This window comes from Girardinichthys multiradiatus, chromosome 13 (genome assembly GCF_021462225.1).
Source record: "Girardinichthys multiradiatus isolate DD_20200921_A chromosome 13, DD_fGirMul_XY1, whole genome shotgun sequence".
Taxonomy (NCBI): Eukaryota; Metazoa; Chordata; class Actinopteri; order Cyprinodontiformes; family Goodeidae; genus Girardinichthys; species Girardinichthys multiradiatus.
The window spans coordinates 17,246,985-17,262,565 of record NC_061806.1 but is presented as its reverse complement, the minus strand read 5'-3'; positions in this window follow the sequence as shown (position 1 = coordinate 17,262,565).

Genomic DNA, 15,581 nt, shown 5'->3' with positions numbered 1-15,581 from the left:
CACATGCCACTGGAGACTGGCTGAATCTGTCAGCACCATTTCAGATCTTCTTAGTGGCACATCACCCATTTCCACCTGCCTTGCCGATACTGACCATGTTCTGAATGTTCCACCACATGTTTTCAGGGCCTAAGATTGCAAGGCATCTAGGTTTTTGCAAAATGAAGAGTCAGCAGCTGATATATGAGCAACACATTCATAATCCAGCATGGACCTCAGGAGTACCAAACCTATTTTGGAGAGAGAACCTGCTTACACATCACTTCTGTCCTGCCAACCAGCCAAGTACACGAATCATATTTTTTTTACATTGATCAGAAAGCGTTTCAACATGTATGGTCAAGTGATCATCACTGTTATCGAAAAACAGGCCGGGCAGGAAAATTGGAAGCGTGAAGATCGCCCAGTGAAAAGAAGGAGCATTCCCTCGGCCAGGTGGATGAGGACTTCTGCCGCTGTCAGCCTTTTTTCCGAGAGAAGAGACCACTAAGCTCATCAGGTCACACCAAAACTAATAGTCAGTGTAAGATGGAAAGCAATTAAATGTCTTTTATTGAAAAATGACAACCTCAAGCAACATTTCAGGATCAGAAACAGAAAAAAACAAACGAGTAGTGTTTCACACGTACAAGGAATTTGCTTTGGTGGTAAGGTGCTAGACATAGACACACATGCAGTTGACATAAATACATCTGGAAATATATAGTTAAAAAGCAAAAACAAGTTGTATAGGAATGTCATGAGAATACAATAACAATATAAAATTGAATAAAATAGTATTGGCATGTGCTGAGATTTTCGTATTATTTGGAAGGGGGAAGTGTCAGTGGAGGACCGGGGCCTTGTTAATGAGGCTAGCTGCAGAGGGAAAGAAGGTGTTTTTGTCGCGAGAGGTTTTAGTCCTGATGGACTTCATTACCACAAAGGGCAGGGTGATGGGTCTGAAGTCATTTAGTCCTGTGGTCCTTGGAGACAGGGATGATGGTGGATGCTTTAAAGCAGGCAGGCACATGGCATGTCTCCAGTGAGGTGTTAAAAATGTCTGCGAACACCGGAGACAGCCGATCAGCACAGCGCTTCAGGGCGGATGGGGAGACATAGTCCGGCTCAGCTGCTTTACAGGGTTCCTGCCTCTGAAACAGTCTATTGACTTCCTTCTCTGACACGGAGAAGGTAGTGGGTGGAGTGAAGTGCAGCTGAGGGCGAGCATGTGAGCAGAAACAGGATGCGATTGGTCGATGTACACTCTGTGACATCCAGCCTCTTCTGCTGCTGCTGCTACTGTACAGTTCTGGCCAAATTCTGTAAAGAATAAATAAATAATAGGAAGAAGAAAACAGTAAAGTTAGCGTTGAATAGGGGTGGGTAGGGGGGTAGAAGATGCTACACAATATAAGTCTCACTTCAGCTGCTCAGAGGATTCAGCTGCTCGTAGGCTGAGAGGTTGGCAGGTCTGTTAGGATCCTCTTACGGTTGCCGTTTGGACTGTAGACAATGCGTGTTGTTGGCACCAAACAACGTCAATCCTTTTACTTTCCTCATCTGTACCTGGATCAGGAGATAACGTGGCTTCAGCCGGAGGTACGGATGCTTCAGCAGCTACGCAACAGAGCTCCTCTCTCTGGGGTTTCCTACCAAGCACCTGGGATAAAAACAGAGAATAAAAATGACCATTAAGACTGGCTGTATACTGGCAGCGTGATGCATGCTTTGAGAGCAGACATTGTTGTGGTTTATTTCACCTAGATGCATCCCACGAGTTTCCCAGTTTGATCTCAAGAGGCATGTCAACTACAGTCCTGGCATGTTACCTATTATTTTCTTGATGAAAAACACAATCTGAAGGAGATGACAGATGACAGAGAAAGTGCACCGGCGATTTCTCCATTTTTCCTTCTCAGGAAAAAAAATGACACACGGTGTGTAAGCTAAAGGAGTCCAAGCTTTGAGTCTTATAAAGGCAACCGTGTTTTAAAGCCACGTGGAACTGCTACACATCTACATGTAGCTGCAATGTATGGGAATTCAAATAATAAATGATGTAGATAAAGTATTACAAGTGTCAGTTCTTGTTCCTGTGACAATGTGCTATTTTTCCTCAAGGTTATGAAAGTTTGAGAATGTGATAGCGACGACCTATGCTTAGACATGATGATTTGAAGAGGGGGGAAGCAAAATGGCGGCAAAGTAAAAACAAAAACTGGAAATGACAGGAATCGAACCAGGGAGCACACGCTTGCCGGCCCAGCGGCTCTACCCAGTACGCCACCAATTCCAGCCAACATCTGAACGGCCAAAACATATATATGACATGTAAAACGGTCATGGAACGTTCCGCGCATGCGCAATGTCCTTCTTCTTGCTGCAGCTAGAGTGGCTCCACTTCTTCACTCTTTCATTCTACTTCTGTGTTTTAGGCTTTGGAAAAACACAAAATACCTCTTTTTATTTCATTTACGTTTTTTTCTTTCATTGCAAACCAACACTTTTCTCAGCCCCTACAACCACTCAACCCAGCCAAGGCTGACCAGTCAGCCCGCAACTCACCCACCATGTTTTCTCGGACCGGAAGCCAAAGCTGCTGCATGTCTTTGTCTCCTTTTTAAGCGGGAGCTGCAGCCCACAGACAGCTGCAGTAAAGGGGCCTTCAAGTAGCCACCATCTTGTGGTTCTTCGTCTGCTTCTTCTTCTTCTTCTGTCCATCGGCGGCAGGCAGACTAGTTTAAGGGTGCAATACTGCCATCAAGTGAGCTTGGACTGCAGGACAGAACTTTCTTCAGACAAATAAAGTCTTTTAAAAAACATTTCATTCTCAGTAAAAAAGGAAAACATGCTTTACTGTTTCAAATTGATTGATTACATTTTCTTGTTACATACCTATTTATCATATTTAAGGAGTCGCTGAGAGCAGTAGGTTCAGTTCTTAAACAAGGGATTACTGAACCTTCGTGTCCTGTTCACTGCCGCCCCCCCTATTAGCAGCCCTTCTTTGAATGTTATTGTTGGAAGATTTGTACACAAATTATCACTGCTTGGTTAAGAAGTTTTTTTATCCTTATGACTTATCATTAAAAGACATTTTCATTTATTTAGTTTGGTCAACTTTGATGGAAGTGGTTTGAATACATTTCACATTTATCTTGAGTGTTTTATGAACTAATAAAAAGGTGTGTTCAGAGAGCAGCTCCTTTGAGAGAAGGAAGTCACTGATTAGTAGCAGACTGTCTCTCCCTGGCCAGCCAAAGATAACTTTGACTCGCTTGTGTCTTCATTGCATACCTTCTCTGAGTTTATCAGTGTGTCTAACTCTGACAGTTATCTAGATGAGTTCCAGTATCACTGACATCCCAGGGTTCTTGTCATCCTGAACGCCTAACGAGTGACTTGATTTCTGACTTATTTCATGGAATTTGAATGGCCTACTCAACCCCTTCTCTTCTATCAGCTGTAAAGCAAATGAATTGCTAGCAGTTCAACAGAATGAATTCATAAACAACCAGTGTATTTTAAATGATATATTCTACTTCTGTAGATGGAACATGCAACCCCGCTATGTGGATCCTTAGAACCATCCAGTCAACACTAACACTGAATATGGGTAGTATTTATCAAAGTAATAGTGAACAAGGCAACACCATGTGTCTACTTGCCCTTTAGTTCATTCTGGATATTAAATTCTACATGTAAGTAGTGGAAAAACCCAGGGAGCGATGGAAGAACGTGGGGCTCGAGGGCTATATTGTGAATGATCTACTCCTAGGCTGCCAGCAGTCATTTAAGATGGGGGCTACAAGAGGTATTGCCACATGCCACTGGAGACTGGCTGAATCTGTCAGCACCATTTCAGATCTTCTTAGTGGCACATCACCCATTTCCACCTGCCTTGCCGATACTGACCATGTTCTGAATGTTCCACCACATGTTTTCAGGGCCTAAGATTGCAAGGCATCTAGGTTTTTGCAAAATGAAGAGTCAGCAGCTGACATATGAGCAACACATTCATAATCCAGCATGGACCTCAGGAGTACCAAACCTATTTTGGAGAGAGAACCTGCTTACACATCACTTCTGTCCTGCCAACCAGCCAAGTACACGAATCATATTTTTTTTACATTGATCAGAAAGCGTTTCAACATGTATGGTCAAGTGATCATCACTGTTATCGAAAAACAGGCCGGGCAGGAAAATTGGAAGCGTGAAGATCGCCCAGTGAAAAGAAGGAGCATTCCCTCGGCCAGGTGGATGAGGACTTCTGCCGCTGTCAGCCTTTTTTCCGAGAGAAGAGACCACTAAGCTCATCAGGTCACACCAAAACTAATAGTCAGTGTAAGATGGAAAGCAATTAAATGTCTTTTATTGAAAAATGACAACCTCAAGCAACATTTCAGGATCAGAAACAGAAAAAAACAAACGAGTAGTGTTTCACACGTACAAGGAATTTGCTTTGGTGGTAAGGTGCTAGACATAGACACACATGCAGTTGACATAAATACATCTGGAAATATATAGTTAAAAAGCAAAAACAAGTTGTATAGGAATGTCATGAGAATACAATAACAATATAAAATTGAATAAAATAGTATTGGCATGTGCTGAGATTTTCGTATTATTTGGAAGGGGGAAGTGTCAGTGGAGGACCGGGGCCTTGTTAATGAGGCTAGCTGCAGAGGGAAAGAAGGTGTTTTTGTCGCGAGAGGTTTTAGTCCTGATGGACTTCATTACCACAGAGGGCAGGGTGATGGGTCTGAAGTCATTTAGTCCTGTGGTCCTTGGAGACAGGGATGATGGTGGATGCTTTAAAGCAGGCAGGCAGGCAGGCAGGCACATGGCATGTCTCCAGTGAGGTGTTAAAAATGTCTGCGAACACCGGAGACAGCCGATCAGCACAGCGTTTCAGGGCGGATGGGGAGACATAGTCCGGCTCAGCTGCTTTACAGGGTTCCTGCCTCTGAAACAGTCTATTGACTTCCTTCTCTGACACGGAGAAGGTAGTGGGTGGAGTGAAGTGCAGCTGAGGGCGAGCATGTGAGCAGAAACAGGATGCGATTGGTCTATGTACACTCTGTGACATCCAGCCTCTTCTGCTGCTGCTGCTGCTGTACAGTTCTGGCCAAATTCTGTAAAGAATAAATTAATAATAGGAAGAAGAAAACAGTAAAGTAAAATATAATGAATAAAAAACAAGTTGAATTGTATAGTTTTGTCAGTTTTGAAAACAAGAATTTTCAATGGAAAACAATGTCAACAAATGTGAAAAAAGCAGTTATGTATAAAAAAAATATAGAAATAGAAATATAGGCTGTAAAAATATAGAAATTGATTAGTTCATAGCTAAGTTTTCTGTTCACAAGTTGATGAATTATTTGCTACTGTACTCCAAAAATAGACAAATAACACAAAACAGCAATGTTATAAAACAGTAGAGTAATTGGTAAAGTGTAAATAATAAAACAGATTCATAACAAGCTTTCAGACAGCCAGTCACCATACAGGACAGGTATGTATTTCTTTGTTGTACTGGAGTGGGGTCGGTACGCCATGTAATATAAAGAGGCTTGAAATAAAAAGTAACGGTATTACTTACTTATGAATCGGGTGAATGAGAAGAAGTTGCTCATCGTCTTCCTCATCAAACTCCACAGCTGTATCTGAAGAATCCACTATGTCAATATCGCTCAACCTGGTAATTTCCCCCAACGCTTCCAGAGCGGTCATCTGCCTCTTCTGCGCCATAATTATAAAAGAAATCCAACAAACGAAAACACAGCCGAAGCAGAACAACAAGCTGACTTGGACTAAAGCTGTGCGTAATGACAACTGTGCGCAAAGCAGCTGAGAATGCCGATTTTATAACCTCCGTTGCGCACGGAAATTACGCCACAGGAAAACGTCGAGCAAACACGTGACGTACCTCGTTCGAAAGGTGAGGGTCTCCGTCCATACTGGCCAAGTGGGGCGGACCATAGTCTGTGTACGGAAGCATTGTCCCAAAAGAAACACCACTTCCGGTAGGACCTTAAAACAACTTCCTGTGTTTTTAAAGTGCTGTAAAACCGAAATAATTTGTGTAAAACAAATTTGACGACTTGATTTATCAACATTAAAGCCTCATCTTCCGAGATATTTAGAAAAATAAAAACTTAACCGTGTTTTAACCAGTTTTACGGCCAGAGAAAAGTGGGCGGGGCTTAACCATGCTCAGGCTTAAGGGGTTAAACTCTGGATTGGTTAAAATATTTCTTTTCACAGGTTATTTGTAACTGGAACAGTCATGTGGCATTTGAAAAAAAATCCTATTTAGATGTGTTTATATTTAGAAGTTCTATTTTGGTTTTCTTTGAAATTCTACATCCTGTTGTTTTCTCATCACAAATCTCCCTGTACAGCATGCACATTTTGCAGTCCCTTAAAATATACGTTTAGATTCTATTTACAAAACTTGATTCAGACATGTGATTATGAATTAAGACTAATTTTGCCAGGCACTGTTGTTCTCTACCACAGCCACGCTGAACGTAATGTAATAGGTATGCTGGTGGATATGTTTGTCCCAAGCTCCCTTTAAGGATCTGCCCTCCCTAAGAACAGACTACGCCAATAGTTGTGTATCAACAGATGGACAATATAGGATAAGGAACGGGCAGGCTGAGAGTGCTTGCACTGCAAAAACACAAATGCACACCTGGTGCTAAGGGAGGGAATGGTGAAATAAAAGCGAAAAGAGCTTGGCCAAAAAACATAAATTTGACAAAGTTGGATGAACAGAGGAAGTGTGCTCCTATAAGCATGGTTTTAAGTATGCTGGAATCATGGGCACTGATCAAGATTGGATACCCGCTCAAATGTAGCATCATTTTTCTGGATGTCGAGGCCTCCATTTTACTTGTCCCTCCTGTTGCTCCCCCTTTCTTGATGAATCTGAATTGTCTCATAACCAGAAGGTGGGCAGCAAATGCTAGACTAAATTATCTTTGTAATTGCTGTGGTACAGACAAGAACACTGAGCATTTCACACTTAAATGTCATAGGTTTTGGAAGTTTTTAAATAAACTTTCTCTTCCACACATGAATGAAGGCCACATTTGTGGAATGCACAACAAATGTATGCCCTGTTAACGCCCAGCTTGTCAGTTTAGGTGGGCAACTATGACTTTGTATGTATGTAGTTATGATATACTGCTTTCCATTCTTGGACGATGATGATGGTATTCTGCTTAAGATTTCTCCCCGTTTTCCCTGACCACCTTTACTTAATCTCGATGATGCATTTTGTTCACTATTGTTCCAAAATAAACATCTGATGACTTCACAGGATAACATTATTTGTCGGACTCTATTTGCTAATTAGCCAATTTCTGATGGATTGCACTGGATTTTGTGTTTGAGGAATGAGAGTAAATGAAGCTGAATACAAATTGAAATCACCCTTTTTCTATTTTTATCAGGACAAAAACAACTTATTTTCCTTCTTTACAATTATGCACTACATTGTGTTGGTCTATAACATAAAATCAATTTAAAATACACTAAAGTTCGTGGTTGGAAGTGTAAAAGGAAAGGTTTAATAGGAAATAAACTTTTGCAATGCACTTGGTGTACTGGTTGCATCATAAAAACCATGCTACATAGTTTGTAAATTATGTAAATCACCAAATTTCAACAGTTCCTGTAATGGCTCCTTATAATTTTTGAAACCACAATTTTACTGAATTAGTCATATAACTGACCTTTTTCTATTTTATATTACCGTAAGAAGGCTACATGACTTATAAATGCTAACCATTTGGTTACAATAAAAAAAGAAAAAGAAAAAAACTGGACTTGAATAACTTCACACAGATTCAGTCTTAAATGTTAGTCTATCTGGATAAAAAATGTAGGGTAGTGTCTGTGAATGTTGCACCCTGACTAAATTGATTTAAGTCTGAGTTGAAGGTTTTACTTTCTAATCCTCTGAGTAAAGGATAAATCTAATCAGAATGTTTTTATGTTGGGATTAGTGACTGCAAGCCTCTCCCTCTTATTCCAAGTCCCTTGTCATTTCGGTTTCATGTACAATTTTTCTCACTTTCACTTCCTTTTGTGAATCTATTTCTTCATTTAAATTCCTTTATTTATTTTGTAGTGATTGTTCTACTGTTGGATTTCTTCAGAAAACATATTGGCAAGTGTTTCAAGTCTGATTCTTTTTCATCATCATGCAGTTACTCGCTGTGTTTAAAGCTGTGTTCAAAGCTTCAATCTCTGAATTTTTCAGAGCTTTTTATTTTTTGAACCACATTCCCTCTCCTCTGTTTGTGTTACTCCCACCAGACACATTGTTCTTCTGTATATGTATAATTTGTTCATAATTCTATACGTTTTTCCCTCTCTTTTTATATAGGAGTTTAATGTTTATACGGTTATTTTAGCAGTTTAGAAGCTCAAGATGTCACTAGCATGGGTGAAGACTGCAGCAGTTTACCATGACGCATGTGAGAAGGTCTATAAAACACAACACACATGTAGTATGCTATTACAGGCTGCATGCTCCAGGATCAAAGCACTCTTTGTTGTGTTTTACCTTTTCTCTGCACAGTTTTCTTTATGAATACGATTTAGATGATCAGTTATACTGTTTATGAAGGACCCCTTTAAGCAGCCTTCTGCCAATACAGTCCACTATTTTACGTGCTATGAAACAATTTTAATAATTCATATTGTTTTAATGAAAATCCAAACCTGCAACACACTTTTCTTTCTATAAAAAGGGAATGTGTTTACTAAACATGGGCAATCATAAGATTCAGAAGGTACAAAACAAATATCTAAAAAATACCAGTTTTACGAGTTTTAAGTTTACACTAAAAGTCTCTGCCTTAGTCCTATTACCCATGATGCTTCAATTTAAATTTTATACACGTGAGAAAATCAAGTTTTACACCTTAAACAGGATAATATACAATAATTATGCCGGTCTCTTTATCTTTGAAAGATTGGGAGGATGACCTAAAAAAAATTACATCTGATTACGAATGCTGCCATATAACTCCAAAGCTGCAAATGAAGAGGCTAAGAACAATCCAAGACATTTTGAGGTATATCAGTACTTGCTTCTATGCGAACATTTCAAACTCAAAACCAACATCAAGCAAACAACTTGGCACTCGATACTATTTTCGGTACTGTGGAAAAAAACAAAAAACCAGTCAGTCATTTTCTACCGCTTATTCCATAGTGGGTCACGGGGGAGCTGGTGCCTATCTTCAGCAGTCTATGGGCAAGAGGCGGGGTACACCCTGGACAGGTTGCCAGTCCATCACAGGGCAACACACAAACAACCATGCACACACTCATTCATACACCTAAGGGCAATTTAGAGACCAATTAACCTAACAGGCATGTCTTTGGACTGTGGGAGGAAGCCAGAGTACCCGGTGAGAACCCACGCATGCACGGGGAGAACATGCAAACTCCATGCAGAAAGACCCCCGGCCAGGAATCGAACCCAGGACCTTCTTGCTGCAAGGCAACAGTGCTACCAACTGCGCCAAACAGTTATTTTTTTATTTACCATAAAAACAACAGAAATATAAAAAAATATCTTTATGTTGTCCAAAATCAAAAAGTAAAGAACGTGTCAGCAACCATTTAAATAAAAGGAAAAACTAACTAATGCAGCAAAATCTAGACAAGAAAGCATCAAGTGTTAAAAGCCGTGATAAAGTAAGCATTTTTGATTCAGTTTTTGAATAAGTTTGTGGAAACCCGATAATCTAACATTCTTTAAATGACATTTGGTTCATATCGACTGATTTCAAAAGTTGATGTTTTTAAGGTCCTGGGGACATTTTGTTTTGATTCTGACTCAATGGTGGGCTTTTATTTAGAAAAAAGGTTTAAGATAAAATTCCTAACTTGTTACATTATCTTTGTTTATTAATGTTGAAAAGTGCAGCTCCTATCAAAATTTCTTTCAAATACTAAGACAAACCTGACTATTAGGAATAGCTGCCAGCTATTGAACCGAAGAGTAATGTTGTATGATGTTATCATTTAAACAAATATTGTTAACTTAAGCCTTGCGGCATGTTTAAGACTTTGCTGTTTCTGTTGTAGAAACAGAAACGCTACTCTACTTTTAAATACCTCATTATTTGTGTTACTGATTGAGATGCTTTGCCAAGTTTGCAACCATTGCTCCATGGCAAAACTTGTGTAAGTACTTATTCATGCTCTTTGGCTTTTCTTGTTTGTCTGCTTAATTGAATAATATCTCCAAACTACGGCTTTGTTTTTACTTTTCAGCCGTAGAGGGTAGCAAGATATACTCGCTACATTACAGGAGTTTTAATCTTCTTGCACCAGCTCACCATTATGACTGTCAGCTATCTTTTTTCAGGTGTGTTGCTGCAAGGATGGGAAGGAGCTGACTGTCTACCTGTCTGCAGCACTGTTGTGCTAACTTGGGTAGATGAGCACAGCTCAGTTTATATTGATTTTTAAGAAAATAAACGTTGACATTTCAATTATTTTGACAACCTAGTACTTAAACTGTAAAAAAGGTTGGTTGTATTTTGTTGAAGAATGTTGGGCACAATTTTAACGTATCTCCAACTCCACATAGAGCTCAGCCAGCAACTTAACACTAGCCGTTACTGGGCTTCTGCTCTTGTGTTTTCAGAAGAAATGCAAACGACAAGGTACTGAAGAAGTATTTGGATATTGATTTGCATTGTTGATTTATTTCTGCTGAAAGCACATTAACTCAGTATTGAACAGCTTTTAAGTGGCAACCTTATGTTGGAGATTGAAAATGTGTTATGGAGAATCCAGAATGTCATGCCCTGATGAGTTATTACCTATCCTAAAAGAACACAACTAAATTACTTGATTTTTTTTTTTTAACTAAACCCTTGCCTAATGCACTTTTAGTAGTATTTTAAATCTTTTACTCAAGTCCTACTGGAGTTGGTAGGCACCAGTGGTAATTGGCAAAAGATGGAGTACAACATTAGCTGATCTTGACTCAGGATATTACTTTTTTTTACATCACCTCTTGCTGGGGTTGTTTATCCACTTTATTATTGAAGCCAGGATGAAGAGACAGATTTTGGTCTCTGGCATGATATTTGGCCACTTAAAACATACAAAACACATTTGTTTGATCATTTTGATCTTTTATTGCTTGAGAAAGAAGGAAAATGACATTGAACATTGCATAAGTGCTAGTACAGACAATGTGAAGAGAAAAGAGGTACATTTTTAACTTTTTTTTCATAAAACATTGAACTCCTAGTTGAAAGTGTGTTTTCATCACAAGGTAGCTGTAATGACCTATTTAATCGTCAGATGCTACACATAGTAATAAGATCCTGTCATTATCTTTAATCTTAAAAAATGTATATCAGTGTATATCGACCTGTAACTTTCAGTCAATTCTAGTTACAAAACTTTTTTACTATGCAATGGAATTAGCAGAAGTAGGTTTCTCGAGACATTTTGCATTTTGTATGTTAGGTGACAGAGAGTTTAGAGTTTTGATCCTTCCACTGAACATAAAATTATTGGCACCCATAAATTGAACACAACCCATCCAGCTGTTTTCTTTAAGAATGTTATTTTTTTTTCTTTTACAAGGTCATAAAAAAAACGATTTCAAGCTGGGTAATGAAACACTATCATGTCAGTTTAGGTGAAGCATTGTGCTATCATTATCATGTAATCACAAGCTATCACATAAATCATGACTATCAGGAAAGATAGCAGCAAAGCTTTACATGCTCTGTTCTCGCCCCTTTATGGCTGCATAATCCAAAAAATCTCTTGAGTGGATTATTTTGCAATCCAATTATGATTTATAATGAAACCATTGCTTTGCCTCTTTGCTGTCAGGCTGTGGGGAGGTTTAGTTATCTAAGCTACTCAGCTTGATTTATCATGTATTTTATAACTCAGTTATAACAGAGTGGGTGTTTGTAATACAGTCATGGTTAAAAGAAAGTACACCCAGCTTCAATTCCCGGGTTTTACAGTGGATCTGAAAAGTCTACGCCCCATTGTAAAATGTCAGGCATCCTGTTACAAAAAAACTGACAATTATAAATCACTTCAAACCATTTGTCACCTTTAATATGCATGGATCCTGTACCATTCAACTTAAAACAAACATGTTTGAGAAGAAATATAAAAAGAAAATAAATTCTTCAACTACTTGTTTTGCTGAATACCTTTTGATTTTAAGTTAGCATTTGTGATGACAATTCTTGTCCACAGCCCTTATGAAAAGACCCCACATATTTTTTTTATGAGATGTATTTAGGAATTATGACTTGACCATCCCCAAATATTTAATTTTGTTCTTGTGGAACCATTATCTGGTTGATTTGGATGTATGCTTGGACTCATAAATGACAAAAAGAAAATATAAAATCCCTCCTTATCTTTAGCCTCCCAGTACATCACCTAAAGGTTTTGAGATCTAAACTAATAGGTATATGGAACTGTTTATATTTTCATCCACATCAATTAAAAACCTAAGTTTTACCATGTTTAAATGAGGGTGATGTGAGTATTGTTTGTGTTAAACATGTCAAACAAATCTAGTTTCCTCAGTAAATAACCTATTCTTCCACAAGGTTTTGGGAGATTTTAGCCAGGCCTTGGTGTTTTCTTTGGAAGAAAATGGTTTTGTTTTGCAATCCCACTCTTCAGACCAGACACACGGATAATACAATGGATTACTGCCACATATAGAACACAACAACTACTGTTTAAGAGAATTTCACACAGCTCTTTTCTTTTTCCTGTGAGCCTCTTGGCAGCCTGTTGAACCAATTTCTATTTTGTCTTCCAATAATTTTGGAAACTGTTTTCCTATTTTTTTCTTCCATTATTCATGTCTGTTTTGCTGCCTTGTCTTGACTGATAGTTTTGTATAATGAGATTATTTTGATCCTTTGTAGCCTTTATGCACATTATGGCTTTAGCTGAAGCACAAAAATAAGAAAATGTCCCAAGAAATCCTGCAAGTGTCATGATCTTGATGTGTATGTATGTCTTTGCTGGTGGGCGTGATGGCAGGTTCCAGACTGCACACCTGTTGTCAGTTGTCTCATCCAGGCTGCTAGAGATTTAAGGAGCTGTTAGTCAGCTATTCTTTGCTTGATGGTCAATCCTGCTGGTAGACTCAAGCCCCAAGTTTCTTGCAAAATATGTTTAGTAACAATTCTGCCAAATCTTCATGTTTTCTATCGGATTTTCTCCAAGCTTACCACCTCTTATTTTGGTTGCTACCTTGCCTGCAAAAACCTGCTCTGCAAGAAACAAGAATATTTCAAGGACCTTCCTGGATGAAACAAGAAGCTTCTTTTTTTTTATAACCCAAACCTGCCTGCCCACTCTCAACACCAACTCTGTGCTCAAAAACTTAAACCAACTTGGACCACACGCCTCCAGACTAACAAATCACTGACTGTCACCTGGATGAATTCCCCCTTTTCAGTCCTTGCCAGCCACTTGAGGATGGCAAGCAACTTGCTCATTTACAATACTGGCTAGATTAAACCATCTTCACTAATCCTCATCATCTTCTCTCAGACGCCAATTAACTCGTTCACTTGAAGCCGATCTCTTACATCCTTTGTACATATTTGTAAATCAATTTTAAAACTATTATTCCTGCCTTGATTCTGCATGTGGGTCAAAACAACTTCCTAATACTATGACAACAAGAATAAATATAATTATTAAATGTATTCCAAAGAAAAACTTTAAAATTAAATCAGAAGTTTCTTCCAAGTATTTTTAGGGCAGGTACACTTATTCAACTAAATTATTTCAGTTTTTTTTTATTTTTACCTCTGTTCCACATTGTACTTTTTTCATCACAAAAATCTGGCATTTTAACAAGGGTGTGTACACAATTGAAAGACACTATCAATGCACCCCACCCTTAGCAAACTGCAGAAAAACCCCACTTTTTTAGTACCTATTAACAAAGCGCTGGTATAATTCTGGCTCGGTATATCAAATCAAACGGCAGCGCAAAAACTAATATTCTAAAACCAAAAGGTTATGAGCTTGATTTGTGACAAGATGAGATGCATGATTGCAGCAGCTAAATGTTCTGTTTTTTTTTTTTAGTAAATCAGCTTAAGTTTAGGCAAAACAATACACCAAAAATAATTAAAGTATAGGATGTGGGTATCAGTGAATCAGTTGTGTTGGGTGTGGATGCTTATAAAAGAGTGAATGCGCAAGTGGCACATTAAACAAACTCAAACAACCAAAGTAAACGAAAACTAAGAAAACCAAAAAACTGGGAGACTTGCCGTTGGGAGAACAAGGGTGTGGGAAGCACCTGAGTTCAAAAAGCAGGAAACATTGGGACCAGATGTTCCCAGTCAAAAAACAATTTTATTTCACCAGAGACAAAATGTAAAATATTAAGGCAGGCAAAGACAGGAGTCACCACACACCCTGCTGTTTCAAAGTCTAAAATACCGAGTATTTGGTTAAGGTGTATACACTGATGCAAATAGATTATTGCACATTTATCTTTTTTTTTTAATATTTTTGTTCCAAATTTTTCTGACATTTTTCTGTTTTCAGGATTTTCTTTTAATATTATTTATTACAGGTTTATTTAGTCACATTACAAAAACAGGATTGTTTACACTATTGAAAACCAGTGTACATATCAGGGCATAGTAACATTTTGCTCAGTCTATTATTACCTGCACCACGGAGGTTATTATTTGTTTGTTTTGCAAAATATCTCAAAAACGTAATGACTGGATTTGGATAAAATTTTCAGACAAGGTGTATATTAGGGCAAGGAACTGATTTTTTTGGGGGGATTCGTTATCATTGCCCGACCATGGTGTGACTGCTTGGAATTCCCACATATTTCCTCTCCCTGTCAGCAGCTGACATTCAGTGGCCCTGGCAGAGGGCTGGGCTCTCTGATTGCTTTTGTAGTTTAAGTCTGATATTTCTCATTTTGTCATTATCAGTTAAAACAAAGAAAAAAATGGAGAACTCATGTGTAATAGAGTAACCACAACCAAGAGCGGAATTAAAAAAAACAAAAAACATATTTGTTAACTGGCCCTTGAAAAAGTTTTTATTGCTTTTATTTATGTACACTCAATAGGTTCTTGGTGCCCCATGTGTTCAGCAGGTGCCCCTGCTTGCTGCTGAGAATAGGGAGACTAGCTTATGTGCTTTAAACGGGACTGAATGGCATTTTATCTCACTCCAGAAACTCACATGAATCTCTGGGGAGAGCAAAAGTAGTGGCTCACCCAAAGTGCCATTTATGCAAGAACTGCAACTGAGCCCTTATTGCTTCCATATGTTTTAGGTAGGAAAGTTGCAGCCAGATGGTGCCCATGAAATGCTCTTGATTTAGCTGGTCTGGAGCATATAGGTGTGAGTTAACACAATGCCAAGTAAGAAACAACTGTTGCTGGCCATCAATCTAGGGAGGGTTAAAAGTCAAGTTCTAAATTATTTAAAGTCTATTATTTTACAATAAAAGTCCTTATTCAAAGCTGCAAAGAAATAATTGCATATTATCCCATTAGACATCTTAGCAA